Below are 18,422 nucleotides of genomic sequence, written 5' to 3'. Positions count from 1 at the left end.
CTCTGAAAATTCCAAGTGTTTAGTCAATTCCCCCATAAAACATTCCCTGTGAATTGGTTTCATTTGCATTTACAGGTTGTGTGTTTCAAAGCACAGCAGATTGCTGGGTATGAGGTATATTATCCTTATCTCTTCTCATTCATTTGATAATTATCTTGAATCAATGTCTGTTGACTCTCCTACAGCTGTAAATAGCATCTCATCATTTATTCTATGCAAACCCATTCTGATTTTAAACATCTCTCTACCCTTCTCTATTTTTTTCACCTCCTGGTTTCAAACTCCTCCTGATATCACTTCACAACCACTTCTCAGCTGGCTTTACTCTCTGCCTGCGTCAGCCTCAGTCCCCACCCAATGATAGGGAGGCAATGTGACTTCATCAACCCAAGTTCAATCCTGACCTCTGATGCTGTCTGTGTGGAGTTTGCATGATCTCCTGGTGACCATTTGTGCTTCCTCCTGATACTCCAGTCATCCCCCATGTCCCAAAGACATGCAGGGCGGTTAGATTAATTGCCTCTTGTGTTTAGACGAGTGTTAGAATATGAGGAAATTAGTGGGAGTGTTGGAAGAATAAAATGGGATGATTCAGGTCCAGTGATACAAATAGCCATCACAAACTGGGGCTTTCCTTAGTTTCAGTGGATGACCATGACTTTTTCTGTATCTTTTCATGCCCGTCACTCTCCACGGAGCATTGTAGAACCACCTTCCTAGTCGTTGAATCTCACTGTAGACCTCATCCATTCTGTCCGCTTGAGCTGTCTTCACAAGCTAGGACAGGGATTTCACTACCTCACTGGAGTATGAGGTCTGCCCGGTACACTGACCTGGTTTAGCCCACCTGTCAAAGCAGTGGACCGGGGTGTGGCCGCTGTCGCATGCAAAGAGCTGTTTGGAGCCACTGGTGAGAGCTGAGTATCAGGTGGGGATCAAAGGTGAGTTAGTTGCCCCAGAATGAACACGATAAGTCCCTTCATCTGAGGTGCTATCCCTCACTGGACACCCCATACACCTCTTTCTTCGGTTTGCTTGCACTCAATTGGCTGAAGGTTCTACTTCCATGCTTCATTGTCATAATTAGCTGACTTTTAACTCAAGACAAAACCACTAGGTAAATACATTACGGGCATTTAAGAAATGCTTAGATAGCCACATGGAAGATAGAAGAATGGAGGGCTATGTAAGAGGGAAGGGTTAAACTGATCTTAGAGTCAGTTGGAAGGTCTTCACAACATTGTGGGCTGAAGGTCCTATACTGCTTTATATTCTGTTCCACACGTTTTTCAATGGACTTGTGCACCATCTTCCCTTCCTGAAGCCAATACCGATCTCTTTCTTTTGCTGACTTTGAGGGAACCACATCACTGGGCTCTTTATCTCCATCCTATACTCAGACTCATTGTTATTGAAGATATGACCTGCTCCAGTGGAGTCAGCACAATCTGGCCACACAGTTGTGAGTGTACAGGGAGTAGTGTAGGGGCCTTGAGGCTGCAATCCTGTGGACCACCACTGTTGAGAATAGTCATGGTGGAACTGTTACTGTATGCCCTTCCTGATTGTGGTCTGCTGGCAAAGAAGTCAAAGATCCAGTTGCTGAGGAAGGTGTTGAGTCCCAGGTCTAATTTGGAGATGAGTTTGCTGATCAAGCTGTAATCAATGATCAATAGTCGAACAAAGGTGTCTTTACTGTCCTTACACTTTAAATACATTCTCTCTAATACTAGACATTTCAAACTTGGATGAAAGATACAAATTTTCATAAAATGTGTACCAAATTACACCAGATTTTCTCATAAGATAAAGGATTCAGCAGTCTGTAAAGATTTAGAGACCATTAAATGCCTAATTTAAATATTTCTTTAGTTTAATGGGAAGTTAAAATGTAACTTCTTCATAGAGACAGTTTTATTTTCAGACCAGGATTCTAACTCCTCTCTACAATAAAACGTGACTGATGTTTCATGTGTAACCCCCAAAGTAATGAAGAGAGAGATTTTATTTCTACAGGATTCTACATTTCCCTTTCAGAAGAAGTGTGGAAATGACCTCTTCCTCAATGTCCGGAGATGGTTATCGAGTTCAGGAGAATTTTCTCCACTCGCATCCCTCTTTACACTGACACCACAGCAGTGAAAACTCCTGGCAGTGCACATTTCACACAACTCTTGAGGGTCCTGGAATACATCCAACGCAATGAGGAAAGCTCACCAACACATCTACTTTTTGAGAAAGCTGAAGGTAGCTGGACAATGCACATCTATACTCACATGCTTCTACGGATGCACAGGAGAGAGCATCCAAAAATGTTGCATCAGCGCATGATGGAGAAACAGCACTACAACAGACAGGAAGGCTCTAGAAGGGGTAGTCAAAACTGCCCCAAGCATCACCAGTGCCAGCTTTCCCATCGTGAAGGAAATTTATACAGAACAATGCCTTATAAAGGCCAGAAGCATCACGAAGGATCCCACCCACCCTGCTCATCGACTGTCCCACTCCCATCAGGGAGTACCTTGGCTACATAGCATCCATGCCAAGACCTCCAGACTCAAAAACAGTTACTTTCCCTAAGCAGTAAGGCTGATCAACCCCTCCACTCACTAACCCAACCCTCCACACCCCCAGCCATCACTACTTTATCATTTTCTGTCAGAATCACCTTATATATTGACACTCCTGTGCCTAGTGTCACTTTAAGGACATATAATCAATCTATGTATATAAGCTATGTTATGTAGTTATATTTGTTTTTATTTTTATGATTGTGTTCTGTATCTTAATTGTGTTTTTTGGGCTGCATTGAATCTGGAGCAACAATTATTTTATTCTCCTTTACACTTGTGTACTGGAAATGACATTAAACAATCTTGAGAGGGTTCCAAAGAATGTCACAACAAATAACAAACTGTTGAAATGTCAGAAGTATGTCAGTCAATTGGAACCACATCGACCATAGAAGCAGCATTGATCAGATGACCTGTTCTGATGCTGGTTGAAAAATAAATATCAGCCAGGAGTCTTTTGCTCTTTGATGAAGGCATCTGATTGATCTTCAAAATAAAAAGGTGCACGACATGAAGGCAATTCTACCTAACAGGAACACAAGAGCTGCATCTAGTGGTGGACACAGCCTCATCCAATGCGGGCACAGCCCACCCCACCATTAACAGCATCTACAGCAGGCGCTGCATCAACAAGATAGTATCCATCATCAAAGGTCCCCATCTACTCGTTAATCTCACCATTACTATTAGGCAGCTCGTACTGAAATCTGAAGTCCAATTCTACCAGAAACAGCTATTTGTGTTCAACCACTAGGTCCTGTGCAGCACTTACCCTACCTCAGCAATGGAGCACTACGGACCACCTCTTGCGCTACTTTGGACTTATCTAATGAAAGTGTTCATGTACTAATCTCTTGTTTTGCAGTCTTTTGAAAGTTATTGTGTATATTGAAAGCAGAGGTTCTTGATTAGTAAGAGTGTCAAGGATTACAGGGAGAAGATAGGAGAATGGGGTTGAAAAGGGTAATAAGCCAGCCATGATGGAATGGTGAAGACTCGATGGGTCAAATGATCTAATTCTGCTCCTATGTTTATGGTCTTAAACTTGTGTGTTCCCTTGTACCTCAAATCTTTGGTAATACAGACTGAAGGTTTGAGAGGTCTTTGAATGACCATGGGGTATTTTGTAGATTATACACACAAATTGCTGGAGGAAATCAGCAGGTCAGGCAGCACCTATGAAGAATAAATTGCTGATGTTTTGGATTGAGACACTTCTTCAGGACTGGAAAGGAAAATGGCAGAAGTCAGTCTATCGGGGTGAGTCACAGGAGATTCTACATATGCTGGCAATTTTGAAGAACACGCACAAAATGCTGGAGGAAATCAGCAGGTCAGGTAGGGAGAATAAACAATGAACATTTTGGGCAGAGGCCCTTCATCAGAACTGGAAAGGAAGGGGGAAGAGGTCAGAATTAGAGGGTGGGGGAGAGGAAGGAGTAGGTGATAGGTGAGATCAGGTGAGGAATAAGGCGGGTAGATGAAGTAAGAAACTGGGAGGGGTGAAGTGTGGGAGGTATGGAAGAAAGAAGAAGGAATCTCATAGCAGAGGACAGTGGGGCAGGGGAGAAAGGGAAACAGACAGAGGTGATGGCAGGTAAGTGGAAGGGGTGATAGGGGAACCAGAATAAGGAATTTGAGCAGAGAGAAGGAAGGAGAGGGAAGGAATTGCCAGAGTTAGAGAAATCTATGTTCATGCATCAGACCATGAGGTGTTGCTCATCTAACTTACATTTTGCCTCATCATAATAGTAGAAAAGGCCATGGACCGAATGTTAGAATGGAAATGGGAAGTCAAATTGAAATGGGGGGCGGGGTGGCTACAGGAGATTCTGCCTTCTGCAGTTGATAGAATGTTTTTGTTTGTTACTAGAAGAGAGTGAATATAAGAATTGAAAAGTTATAGTTCTGTTGTGTACAGAATTGATGAGACCACATATGAAAAGTGATGTGCAATTTTGTTCTTATTTTTTAAAAAAAGCTACACTGTATGGAAAATAGGACCTTTAACCCAACTGGACTATGTCTGAAATGTAGAACAGAGACAGATTCCTCTCAATAGATGCTATCTGACCTGCTGAGTTCCACCAAAATTTTGGGTAGATTACACTGGATTTTAAGTATCTGCAGAATCTCTTCTGCTCATGTTGGTATTTTGTAGACTGTAACTTTCATAATGATAGGAATTATTCTGGTGTTATGGATTCATGGATAGCACGCCTCAGTAGTGTAGTAGTTAGCACAATGCCATTACAGCTCAGGGCGGCAGAGATTGAGTTTCAATTTTAGCACCGTCTGTAAGGAGTTTGCACATTCTCCCTACGGGTTTCATCCGGGTGCTCCGGTTTCCTCCCACAGTCCAAAGATGAACAGGTTAGTACGTTGAAAGGTCATTGTAGATTGTCCTGTGATTAGCATAAAGTTAAATCAGGAGTGGCTAGGCAGTGTGGCGCATTGGACTGGAAGAGCCTGTTCTGGTCTGTGGAATCCATGTTCAGTTGGGGTCTGGCCTCTCCCATTGTTGCTGCCTTCCAATGTTCGACCAGTGGAATGACAGGCTGGATTGCGTGTGTCTGTGTCCAGCTGGGAGACTGTACATCAATTTGAGGTACATGTTGCTGAGGGTCTTGGATTATATATATTTTTTTGCATGATGATGTTTGTTTTGCTCATTATTTTGAATGTATGTTTTGCATTTTGACCCCAGAGGAACACCGTTCGGCTGTATTCATGCATAATTGAATGATAACTAAACTTGAAATTAATTGATTTGATTCCATGCTCTGTCTTTAAATAAATAAAATGTCTCCAGGAAATAAAATCCACACCCAAATTAACATCCGAACGATGCCTTGTGGCTAGTGAAACCAATCATGTGGGTGTGGGTCATGTGATTCTGTCTCATTGACATTATACAGTGGAAGACAACAGACGAATGTTCATTCTGGCTTCTTTGCCCTTCCTTCTCAGTCCTGATGAAGGGCCACAGCCCAAATAGTTGACTGTACTTTGTTTTCCATAAGTGCTCGCTGTTCAACTGAGTTCCTTTAGCATTTTGTGTGTTGCTTTGGATTTCCAGCTTCTGCAGAATCTCCTCTGCTTAAAGTGAATGTTCCTGCTCTTAGCATATTGTTAAAGGTATATTCCTGCCACTTAAGGTACAGTTCAGAATAAATCCAGTTCCTCCCTTTGTTTTTATTCATAGTCATACTTTATTGATCCCAGGGGAAATTGGTTTTCGTTACAGTTGCACCATAAATAATAAATAGTAATAGAACCATAAATAGTTAAATAGTAATATGTAAATTACACCAGTAAATTATGAAATAAGTCCAGAACCAGCCTATCGGCTCAGGGTGTCTGACCCTCCAAGGGAGGAGTTATAAAGTTTTATGGCCACAGGCAGGAATGACTTCCTATGACACTCTGTGCTGCATCTTGGAGAAATGAGTCTCTGGCTGAATGTACTCCTGTGCCCACCCAGTACATTATGTAGTGGATGGGAGACATTGACCAAGATGGCATGCAACTTAGACAGCATCCTCTTTTCAGACACCACCGTCAGAGAGTTCAGTTCCATCCCCACAACATCACTGGCCTTACCAATGAGTTTGTTGATTCTGTTGGTGTCTGCTACCCTCAGCCTGCTGCCCCAGCACACAACAACAATTTTAAATTTCAAAGTTCAAAGTACATTTATTAGCGAAGTATGTATACTACAAAACAAAGAAATGCATTAGAACCATTTAAACAAAGGAAGACCATCAAAAACTCAACGTGTAGAGAAAAACAAATTGTGCAAACAATAGGTCAGCAAATGACATTCAGAACTGAAGTTCATGAAACTGAGTTCACAGCCATGAAGCCAGTCACATCTGACCCAGGAGCTCATTAGTTGCTGGCCACAGCCTCAGTTTAGCACAATGATGATTTAACCTCATCCCTCTCCTCAGGGCCCAACACCATGGCCTTTTCAGTATGGCCTGCAACTGGCCAAACCTCCGGTCATTCCTCACTGTCGGACCTGAGCTCGGCCACCTCGATTCAGCCCGTACATGACATTTCTAATCTGGTCCAATGCTTAAACTGGCCAAACAGCTGGACGTTCCTCGCTCTCAGGCCCTCGACTCTGCCTCACCTCGGTACCGCTGCTTTGAATCACCTCCAAGTCCACGGCAGCAATGGCCAAACATTGGATTATTCCGTGGTCCTGCACCCCCCACCCCTGCCACATATTCAGAATTGCATACTACAATGTAGTTTATAAATTAATAACAACAGTTTAAAAGTCACAAACAGAAATATAGATCAGGAAAGTTCTTAGGAATATGTTAAACATGAATAAGACCATAAGATATAGAAGCAGTAGTCCATTTGGCCCATCAAGTCTTCTCTGCCATTCAATCATGGGCAGATCCAACTCTTCCAGTCATCCCCTCTCTTCTGCCTTCACCCCAATCCCTTTGATGCCCTGGTTAATCAAGAACCTATCTATCTTGGCCTTAAATACACCCAATGACTTGGGTTCCACAGCTGCTTGTGGTAACAAATACCACAGATTTACCACTCTCTGACTAAAGTAATTTCTCCGCATCTCCGTTCTAAATGGACATCCTTCAATCTTGAAGTCGTGCCCTCTTGTCCTAGAATCCTCTGCCGTTGGAAATAACTTTGCCATATCTAATCTGTTCAGGCCCTTTAACATTCGGAATGTTTCTATGAGATCCCCTCTCATTCTCCTGAACTCCAGGGAATACAGCCCAAGAGCAGCCAGACGTTCCTCATACGGTAACCCTTTCATTCCTGGAATCATTCTCGTGAATCTTCTCCGAACACTCTCCAGTGTCAGTAAATCCTTTCTAAAATAAGGAGCCAAAAACTGCACACAATACTCCAAGTATGGTCTCACAAGTGCGTTATAGAGCCTCAACATCACATCCCTACTCTTATATTCTGTGCCTCTAGAAATGAAATCCAACATTGCATTTGCCGCCTTCTAAACCCACTCAATCTGGAGTTAACCTTTAGGTATCTTGCACAAGGTCTCCCAAGTCCCTTTGCATCTCTACATTTTGAATTCTCTCCGCATCTAAATAATGGTCTGCTCACTTATTTCTTCCACCAAAGTGCATAACCTTACACTTTCCAACATTGTATTTCATTTGCTACTTCTTTACCCGTTCCCCTAAACTATCTAAGTCTTTCCGCAGGCGCTCTGTTTCCTCAACACTACCTGCTCCTCCACCTATCTTTGTATCATCGGCAAATTTACCAACAAATCCATTAATACCCTAGTCCAAATCATTGATATACTTCGTAAAAAAGCAGCGGTCCCAACACTGACCCCTGTAGAATTCCACTGGTAACCGGCAACCAGACAGAATAGGATCCCTTTATTCCCACTCTCGGCTTTCTGCTGGCCAGCCAACGCTCCACCCATGCTAGTAACTTTCCTGTAATTCCATGGGCTCTTATCTTGCTAAGCAGCCTCATGTGCGGCACCTTATCAAAGGTCTTCTGAAAATAAATAAGACAAGCATCTTGGTCTGCATGGGTGAGTTGGGTCTAAGGATCTGAATCTATTCTTATGACTCCATGTCTCTGTGACTCTAACCTGCACAGTTTGTTCAGGCAATGATGAGAACCACACTAGTCATTCCCAATTTGTAGGGACTAGACTAGTCTGTGGGTATGCAGATAGCTGGAGAGGCCAATCCATGCTCAAAAGTTCTTTGACAGTGTGGACAAAAGATGGCAGCCGCGTAGGTTTGGGGGTCACTGGCTTGGGGTTTCCTAGCCAGCTCTGCTGCAATTATCCTTTCTGCCTCATGTCATGAGGAAAAATGGGGGGAGGAGCTCCCGTCCTTAAAATTTGCTCAATAGCTTTCAGTTTCACCACTGTCTGTAAGCAGCTTGTATGCTCTATCCATGATCACATGGGTTTCCTCCGGTTTCCTCTTGCAATCCAAAGACATTGGGATTGGTAAATTAAATTGTCACATGGATGCAATTAGGTAGCACAGGTTTGTTGTGCCAGAAGGGCCTGTTACTGGGTTTTATCTCCAAATACAATAATTAGAATTAAGAGCCTTTACCTAGTTCTGCTTTCTTACTGAGGCAGAGCAACTGCTGGAGTTCGTGTATTTAGTCCATCCCTGCTAATGAAACCCATGCAAGTTCTCGGGAATTGGTGACTGAGCGAAGATATTAATTGAATAAAAATCTATGCCAAGCATGAGATGATGCAAGTATCTCATTCTAATTTATCTTTCAACTGCTTTTCTTTAATTATTCAGGCATCTAATTGTTGAAAATAAGCCTGGAATATAAGATACTACTGAACTGGGAATGAGTGCATTAGGAGATGAAGCTGTCATTATTCCTACGGCAAATTTCTCTTTTAGCTTCATTAAAATGCATTAGGAATAAAGTTCCTTGAAGTTCAGAGCAATTCAGTTCAGAAGAGGTCTCAGCAGTGTTATGTTCATTTGTAAGATGGAGCTTACAGACAATAATCAGCAAGATTTGTCACAATCACATTTTAAGTGAAGACGACAAGGTGAGATTGTGAATATGGAGGAGGGCATAAAGAATCTTTAGAGGGGAAATGGGCAAGTTGAGTGACACTGAAAGGGTAGCTCCTCAGGTTTTGGTTACACTTCAGCCCTGCGCTCCTGATGTATGTACAGAAAGGGGTGGGTCACTTGGAGGATCTGCTGATGGGCTTACAGTGGGGATTTCCAGGATTGGTGAGTCCCTTACAGAACTGATTGTTTTATAGACAGTAATAATCATATTTTAATTTGAATTTATTTACTGTCTTGTAAATACTTGGTGTTTGTATTATGTGCATTTAGTGTGAATAAACTTTCAGAGTTTGGGAAAAAAATGGATGAGAATATGGCAGTTGGAATATAATGTGGCCAATGTGAGATCATCTACTTTGGATCCAAAAATGGCAGCTTACATCTACATTGTCGAGCTGGAGAGGCTTGAGGCCTTTAGGGTCCTAGGCGTCAACATCAGAAGGCTGTCCTGGTACAACTACATAGACCACTGTTTGAGTACTGTTGGGGGGGACAGCTTATCCGGGGGAAGCGACAGTGGCCGTGCCTCCGGCACAGAGTCCGGCCCTGTAGCTCAGAAGGGTAGGGCAAGGAAGAGGAGGGCAGTTGTGATAGGGGACTCGATAGTAAGGGGGTCAGATAGGCGATTCTGTGGACGCAGTCCAGAGAACCGGATGGTAGTTTGCCTCCCTGGTGCCAGGGTCCGGGATATTTCTGATCGTGTCCAAGATATCCTGAAGTGGGAGGGTGAGGAGCCAGAGGTCGTGGTACATATAGGTACCAATGACATAGGTAGGAAAAGGGATGAGGTCCTGAAAGGAGAATATAGGGAGCTAGGAAGGGAGTTGAGAAAAAGGACCGCAAAGGTAGTAATCTCGGGATTACTGCCTGTGCCACGCGACAGTGAGAGTAGGAATGAGATGAGGTGGAGGATAAATGCGTGGCTGAGGGATTGGAGCAGGGGGCAGGGATTCAAGTTTTTGGATCATTGGGACCTCTTTTGGTGCAGGCATGACCTGTACAAAAAGGACGGGTTGCACTTGAATCCTAGGGGGACCAATATCCTGGCAGGGAGATTAGCAGGGGCTACTGAGGTGACTTTAAACTAGAATGGTTGGGGGGTGGGAATCAAATTAGAGGCTAGGCGTGAGGAGGTTAGTTCACTACAGGGGGATGGGAACCAGTGCAGAGAGACAGAGGGGTGTAAAGTGAGAGTAGAAACAAAAAGTACTATGGAGAAAAGTAAAAGTGGCAGGCCAACAAATCCAGGGCAAGCATTAAAGAGGGCCACTTTTCAGCATAATTGTAAAAGGACTAAGAGAGTTGTAAAAGAGCGCCTGAAGGTTTTGTGTGTCAATGCAAGGAGCATTCGTAATAAGGTGGATGAATTCAAAGTGCAGATTGTTATTAATGATTATGATATAGTTGGGATCACAGAGACATGGCTCCAGGGTGACCAGGGATGGGAGCTCAACGTTCAGGGATATTCAATATTCAGGAGGGATAGACATGAAGGAAGGGGAGGTGGGGTGGCGTTGCTGGTTAAAGAAGAGATTAACGCAATAGAAAGGAAGGACATAAGCCGGGAAGATGTGGAATCGATATGGGTAGAGCTGCGTAACACTAAGGGGCAGAAGACGCTGGTGGGAGTTGTGTACAGGCCACCTAACAGTAGTAGTGAGGTCGGAGATGGTATTAAACAGGAAATTAGAAATGTGTGCAATAAAAGAACAGTAGTTATAATGGGTGACTTCAATCTACATGTAGATTGGGTGAACCAAATTGGTAAAGGTGCTGAGGAAGAGGATTTCTTGGAATGTATGCGGGATGGTTTTTTGAACCAACTTGTCGAGGAACCAACTAGAGAGCAGGCTATTCTGGACTGGGTTTTGAGCAATGAGGAAGGGTTAATTAGCGATCTTGTCATGAGAGGCCCCTTGGGTAAGAGTGACCATAATATGGTGGAATTCTTCATTAAGATGGAGAGTGACATAGTTAATTCAGAAACAAAGGTTCTGAACTTAAAGAGGGGTAACTTTGAAGGTATGAGACGTGAATTAGCTAAGATAGACTGGCAAATGACACTTAAAGGATTGACGGTGGATATGCAATGGCAAGCATTTAAAGGTTGCATGGATGAACTACAACAATTGTTCATCCCAGTTTGGCAAAAGAATAAATCAAGGAAGGTAGTGCACCCGTGGCTGACAAGAGAAATTAGGGATAGTATCAATTCCAAAGAAGAAGCATACAAATTAGCCAGAGGAAGTGGATCACCTGAGGACTGGGAGAAATTCAGAGTTCAGCAGAGGAGGACAAAGGGCTTAATTAGGAAGGGGAAAAAAGATTATGAGAGAAAACTAGCAGGAAACATAAAAACGGACTGTAAAAGCTTTTATAGATATGTGAAAAGGAAAAGACTGGTAAAGACAAATGTAGGTCCCCTGCAGACAGAAACAGGTGAATTGATTATGGGGAGCAAGGACATGGCAGACCAATTGAATAATTACTTTGGTTCTGTCTTCACTAAGGAGGACATAAATAATCTTCCAGAAATAGTAGGGGACAGAGGGTCCAGTGAGATGGAGGAACTGAGCGAAATACATGTTAGTAGGGAAGTGGTGTTAGGTAAATTGAAGGGATTGAAGGCAGATAAATCCCCAGGGCCAGATGGTCTGCATCCCAGGGTGCTTAAGGAAGTAGCCCAAGAAATAGTGGATGCATTAGTGATAATTTTTCAAAACTCGTTAGATTCTGGACTAGTTCCTGAGGATTGGAGGGTGGCTAATGTAACTCCACTTTTTAAAAAAGGAGGGAGAGAGAAACCGGGGAATTATAGACCGGTTAGCCTAACGTCGGTGGTGGGGAAACTGCTGGAGTCAGTTATCAAGGATGTGATAACAGCACATTTGGAAAGCGGTGAAATGATCGGACAAAGTCAGCATGGATTTGTGAAAGGAAAATCATGTCTGACGAATCTCATAGAATTTTTTGAGGATGTAACTAGTAGAGTGGATAGGGGAGAACCAGTGGATGTGGTATATTTGGATTTTCAGAAGGCTTTTGACAAGGTCCCACACAGGAGATTAATGTGCAAACTTAAAGCACACGGTATTGCGGGTAAGGTATTGGTGTGGGTGGAGAGCTGGTTAGCAGACAGGAAGCAAAGAGTGGGAATAAACGGGACCTTTTCAGAATGGCAGGCGGTGACTAGTGGGGTACCGCAAGGCTCAGTGCTGGGACCTCAGTTGTTTACAATATATATTAATGACTTGGATGAGGGAATTAAATGCAGCATCTCCAAGTTTGTGGATGACACGAAGCTGGGTGGCAGTGTTAGCTGTGAGGAGGATGCTAAGAGGATGCAGGGTGACTTGGATAGGTTGGGTGAGTGGGCAAATTCATGGCAGATGCAATTTAATGTGGATAAATGTGAAGTTATCCACTTTGGTGGCAAAAATAGGAAAACAGATTATTATCTGAATGGTGGCCGATTAGGAAAAGGGGAGGTGCAACGAGACCTGGGTGTCATTATACACCAGTTATTGAAAGTGGGCATGCACGTACAGCAGGCGGTGAAAAAGGCGAATGGTATGCTGGCATTTATAGTGAGAGGATTCGAGTACAGGAGCAGGGAGGTACTACTGCAGTTGTACAAGGCCTTGGTGAGACCACACCTGGAGTATTGTGTGCAGTTTTGGTCCCCTAATCTGAGGAAAGACATCCTTGCCATAGAGGGAGTACAAAGAAGGTTCACCAGATTGATTCCTGGGATGGCAGGACTCTCATATGAAGAAAGACTGGATGAACTGGGCTTGTACTCGTTGGAATTTAGAAGATTGAGGGAGCATCTGATTGAAACGTATAAGATCCTAAAGGGATTGGACAGGCTAGATGCAGGAAGATTGTTCCCAATGTTGGGGAAGTCCAGAACGAGGGGCCACAGTTTGAGGATAGAGGGAAGCCTTTTAGGACCGAGATTAGGAAAAACTTCTTCACACAGAGAGTGGTGAATCTGTGGAATTCTCTGCCACAGGAAACAGTTGAGGCCAGTTCATTGGCTATATTTAAGAGGGAGTTAGATATGGCCCTTGTGGCTACGGGGGTCAGGGGGTATGGAGGGAAGGCTGGGGCGGTGTTCTGAGTTGGATGATCAGCCATGATCATAATAAATGGCGGTGCAGGCTCGAAGGGCCGAATGGCCTACTCCTGCACCTATTTTCTATGTATGTTTCTATGTATGCCATAGTCAACAAAGTACAACAATGCCTCCACTTGCTTAGGAGGCTAAAGAAATTTGGCTCGTCCCCTTTGACCCTCACCAATTTTTATTCAGGACAGAAATGGCCCAGTCCATCACAGGTAAAGCGCTCCCATCCATTGAGTATATCCACATGAAACACTGTCGCAGGAAAGCAGCATCCTTCATCAGGGACCCCCGGCACAGAGGACATGCTCTCTACACTGCTGCTATCCTTAAGGAAGTACAGGAGCTTCAGGATTCACCATGAGGTTCAGGAACAGTCACTACCCCTCAACAATTAGGCTCTTGAACCATAAGGGATAACTTCACTCATCTTCACTCTCCCCATCATTGAAATGTTCCCAGAACCAATGAACTCACTTTCAAGGATTCTTCATCTCATGTTCTTGGTATTTATTGCTCATTTATTTATTATTATTATTACTACTTTTTATTTTTGCACAGTTCGTTGTCTTCTGCACTGTGGTTGAACACCCTAGTTGGGCAGTCTTTCATTAATTTTGTTGCGGTTATTATTCTATCGATTTACTAAGTATATTAGCAAGAAAATTAATTTCAGGGTTGTATATAGTGACATATATGTACTTTGGTAATAACATTTACTTTGAACTTTGATGCTCGTGGTTTGGTATAGCAACCTACTGTGCCCATGACCGCAAGGGATGACAGAGAGTTGAGGACACGGCTCAGCACATCATGAAAACCAGCATCCCCTCGATGGACTCTGTCTACCCTTCCCACTGCATCAGTACAGAAGCCACCATCATCAAAGACCCCACCCACCACAGATACTCTCATCTCAACAGCCCCTCCCAAAAGTTTGAAGATACAAAAGCCTGAATGCATATGCCACCAGACTCAAGGACAACTTCTACCCTGCTGTTACAGGACAATTGAATGGTCCCTTAGTGAGCAGTTTTGGGCCCAATATATAAGAAAGGATGCATTGATATTGGAGAGGGTTCAAAAGAGATTCACAAACATGGTTCCGGATTGAAAGGCCTATCATATGAGGCGTGTTTGATTGCTCTGGGAATTCAGAAGAATGGGGGGGATCTCATTGAATCCTATCAAATGCTGGAAGGCCTTGATAGAGTGGTTGTGGAGCGGATGCTTCCTCTGGTTGGGGAGCCTAAGACCAAATGACACAGCCTCAGAATAGAAGTATATCCATTTAGAACAGAGATGAGGAGGAATTTCTGTAGCCAGAGTGTGGTGAATCTGTGGAATTCATTGCCACTGGTGGCTGTGGAAACCAAGTCACTGGGTATATTTAAGGCAGAGATTGATTAATTCTTGATTAGTCAGGGCATGAAGGGATAATGGAAGAAGGCAGGTGAACAGGATTGAGGGGAAATGGATCAGGCATGATGGAATGTCGGAGCAGACTCAATTGATCAAATGGCCTAATTATGCTCCTATATCTTACAATATGGTCTTACAGTCTTGCAATCAGATGGATCCTTGGCTTCACAATCTGCCTTGTTCTGACCTTGCACCTTACTGTCTGCTTGTACTGCACTTTCTCTGTAACAGTAACACTTTATTCTGCATTCTTAACTTGTACTACCTCAATGCATGGTTGTAATGAGTTGATCTTTATAAATAGTATGCAAAGCAAGTTTTCACTGTACCTCAGTACATGTGACAATAATAGACCAATTTACAATTTCACTGTGCACCTATAGAAACTTGTCAAATCTTTTGGTGACATGCTGAATCTGTGCAGACTTCTAAGAAAGTAGAGGTGCTGTTGTGTCTTCTCTGCAATGATATTTACACACTGGTCCATAGACAGATCCTCTGATATGTTAAAAGCAAAGAATTTAAAACTACAGAACCTCTCCACCTCTATTCCCCAAATGAGGACTAACTCATAGACTTCTGATGTGTTCTTCCTGTAGTTGATACAACTCTTTCAGTTGTTCTTTGGTTAGTAGCTCTATCAGAGCCATAGACACTGATGACAGCAAATGATCCCTAAGGTAATGTGCAAGAGTTGAGGGGAGTTGATGGACATGGGAGAGGTGAGTTAGGTCACTGGGAAATAAGTGAGGGATTGGGTTGGATGGGATTGCTCTGAGGTATAATTGTGATGGGCCTCTTTCTATTTCATAAGGAAATATAGAATAGAAATTAGAGAAGTTGCTCCACAAAGGGGAAAATCTTTTGGAATTCTCTGCCCAGGAACATTGTGGAGGCTCACTCACTGAATACATTCAGTAGAGATTTAGATCTTAAAAGAATCAAGAGATTCCTCCTGAATAAAAAAAACCTACAAAAAGTCATGGATACAGCCGAGTCCATCACAGGTAAATCCCTTCCCACCTTTGAGAGTAAATACAAGTAGCACTGTCGTAAGAAAGCAGCATTCATCATGACCACCCAGGCCATGCTCTCTTCTTACTGCTACCATCGGGAAGAAGGTTTAAGAGTTTCAGGATCCACACCACCAGGTTCTGAAGAGGGGTTAACCACAGGGGGTAACTTCACTCACCCTAACAAGGAACTGATACCACAACCTATGGACTCACTCTTATAGACTCTACAATTCATGTTCTTGATATTTATTGCATATTTATTTCTAATCGCATTATTATAATTTACTTTATTCGTGTATTTGCAGAATTTGTTGTCTTTTGCACATTGGGTGCTTGCTTATCTCTGTTGTGTTTGTGTTTTGTCATTGATTCAATTGCGCTTCTTTCTATTTACTGAGAATGCCCGTAATGAATCTCAAGGTTGTATATGGTGACATATCTGAACTTTGAAAATAAATTTACTTTGAACTTTGAACTTTCAGAAGTGGGGTTAGTGGAAGAAAGTAAAGCTGTGTTTAAAAATAATCAACTGTGATCTCATTGAATGGGAGAGCAGACTCAAAGGGCCAAATAGTCTCATCTTACATTGTTATGTTATTTCTAATTATAAGGTCTTACAGCCTGGTAAACCTTTTTCACACCATCTACAGTGGCCTTAAATCTCTCTTATAATTCCAAGAGGACATGACAAGGAAATAGGCAGTTCCCCTTAGGATTCCCAAGGACCGATAACAATTAACCAGACATTATTACAATTCTTTAATGGGTAATTTGCATCATTATTTAGAAATAGCCACAGCCTGCTCACAAAGAGTAGAATGCAAAAATTGACAGAACCGAAGATCGATATGGAAATTGGCCACAACAACGTAATTGCCAAAGGTAATGGCAAAATATACCCTTAGAAAATTCAACTGTGCACTAGCTGCTAGTGCTTGAACAATCGGTTATTACTGTTCTCTTATTTTCCTGTCACATAGCCAATTTTACATTCACATTGCTACTGCTGCCATTTTACGTGTGCACCATCATTTCTTGCCCAGACCGTGCCTTTTCCAATGCCTGAGGTTCTCACACGTCAGGTAATTGGATCCCTGGCATTCAGTAACTGTGATAGAATGAGGCCTACACACATTGATTACAATTGCATTTGATATTTCGTCCAGATAGAAGAACAGAAATCCACGGTAGCGTAGCAGTTAGCACAGTGCCATTGCCGCCCGAAGTTCAGACTTTGGAGTTCAATCCCAACGCTGTCTGTGTTGTAAGGAGTTTCTAACTTCACCCTGTGACCATGTGGGTTTCTTCCTGGTGTTCTGCTTTCCTCCCACAGTACAAAGGCATATCAGTTGGTAGGTTAATACTTCTTAGTCCGAAAGTGTCTGTTCTGCGCTATATCTCCAAATAAAATAAAATGAAGTAAAATCTTCGGTGGTTAATTTAGTCCGTGAGCCAGGACCCCAAATTTGGGCCACTAGTACCATCTGGTGGGAATAATTGTTATAGTGATTTTTGGCAAGGTATACACCCCTAGTGCTGGAAAATATGTGATAGCATTGCAGCGGTGGTAGTTATCTGTGCTGAAGCAGAGATCAATCACCATTGAGGACCAAGAACTGGAAATATATGTCGCAGGTGCACTTGTAGGCCCACAGCCTCTCCCAAGCAGGGAACATCGTGTCCAGGAAACCAAGGAAGCTGCTCTTGCCTGCAAGAAGAACCTGTTGTGGACACTTGCAAGACAAACAGATCCAGAGAACCAGACAATCCCAAGTTGGACTGGTTTTATTATCAGCACCAGGGACCAAGAACCAATCTCACAAGATATTGTTGGGTATCTGCCAGCCATCAGTTCACCTGCTACAGAGCTGGCCACAGTATTTGAAATCCTGAACCAGTCAGAGCTTATCAGGAATCCTTTTCAAAATATTATGCAGAGGCCAAAATAGAACATGGAACATTGAAGAATACAACACAAGAACAGGCCCTGTAACCAAAGATCGCTGTGTGAAATATGGTTCATATCCCTCCATCCCGCATATTCATGCATCTAACAACCTCTTAAGTGGTTTAAGTGCCACTTTTGGAAATACCTTTACCACTATCCTGGCAGCCCCTTTCAGGCACTTAGTGTTTTCTGTATAAACTACATGCCTTGCACATCTTTAAACTTCTCTCACCTTAAGTGCATGCTCATTTGCACTTAGACCAAGAGACCATAAGTTATAGGAGGGGAATTAGGCCATTCCGCCCATTGAGTCTGCTCCATCATTCCATCATGGCCTGATTATTATCCCCCTCATCCTCATCCTCTTGCCTTCTCCCCATAACCTTTCACACGGTGAATATCAAGAACCTATCAAGCTCTGCTTTAAACCACCCTCTGGTTAAAGAAATTCCTCCTTCAACTCTGCCTCTAAAGGGGCATCCTTGTATTCAGAGCTGTGCCCCCTGGTCCTGGACTGCCCCACTATAGAGACCATCCTCTCCACATCCACTCTGTCTAGGCTTTTCAATCAGTTTCAATGAGATTCCCACTCTTCCCTACCAGTCTTCAAAAAATCTAGTGAGTACATGTCCAGAGCTATCAAACACTGCTCATGTGTTAACCGTTTCATTCTGGGAAAAGCTTAGAAACTCCAAACAAGCACAAACCCAGAGCCAACAAACCTTTTCTCATCTTTCTTCATAAGGCTTT

This window comes from Mobula birostris, chromosome 15, assembly GCF_030028105.1.
Source record: "Mobula birostris isolate sMobBir1 chromosome 15, sMobBir1.hap1, whole genome shotgun sequence".
NCBI classification, from domain to species: Eukaryota; Metazoa; Chordata; class Chondrichthyes; order Myliobatiformes; family Myliobatidae; genus Mobula; species Mobula birostris.
Note: the sequence above shows the minus strand (reverse complement) of the source record.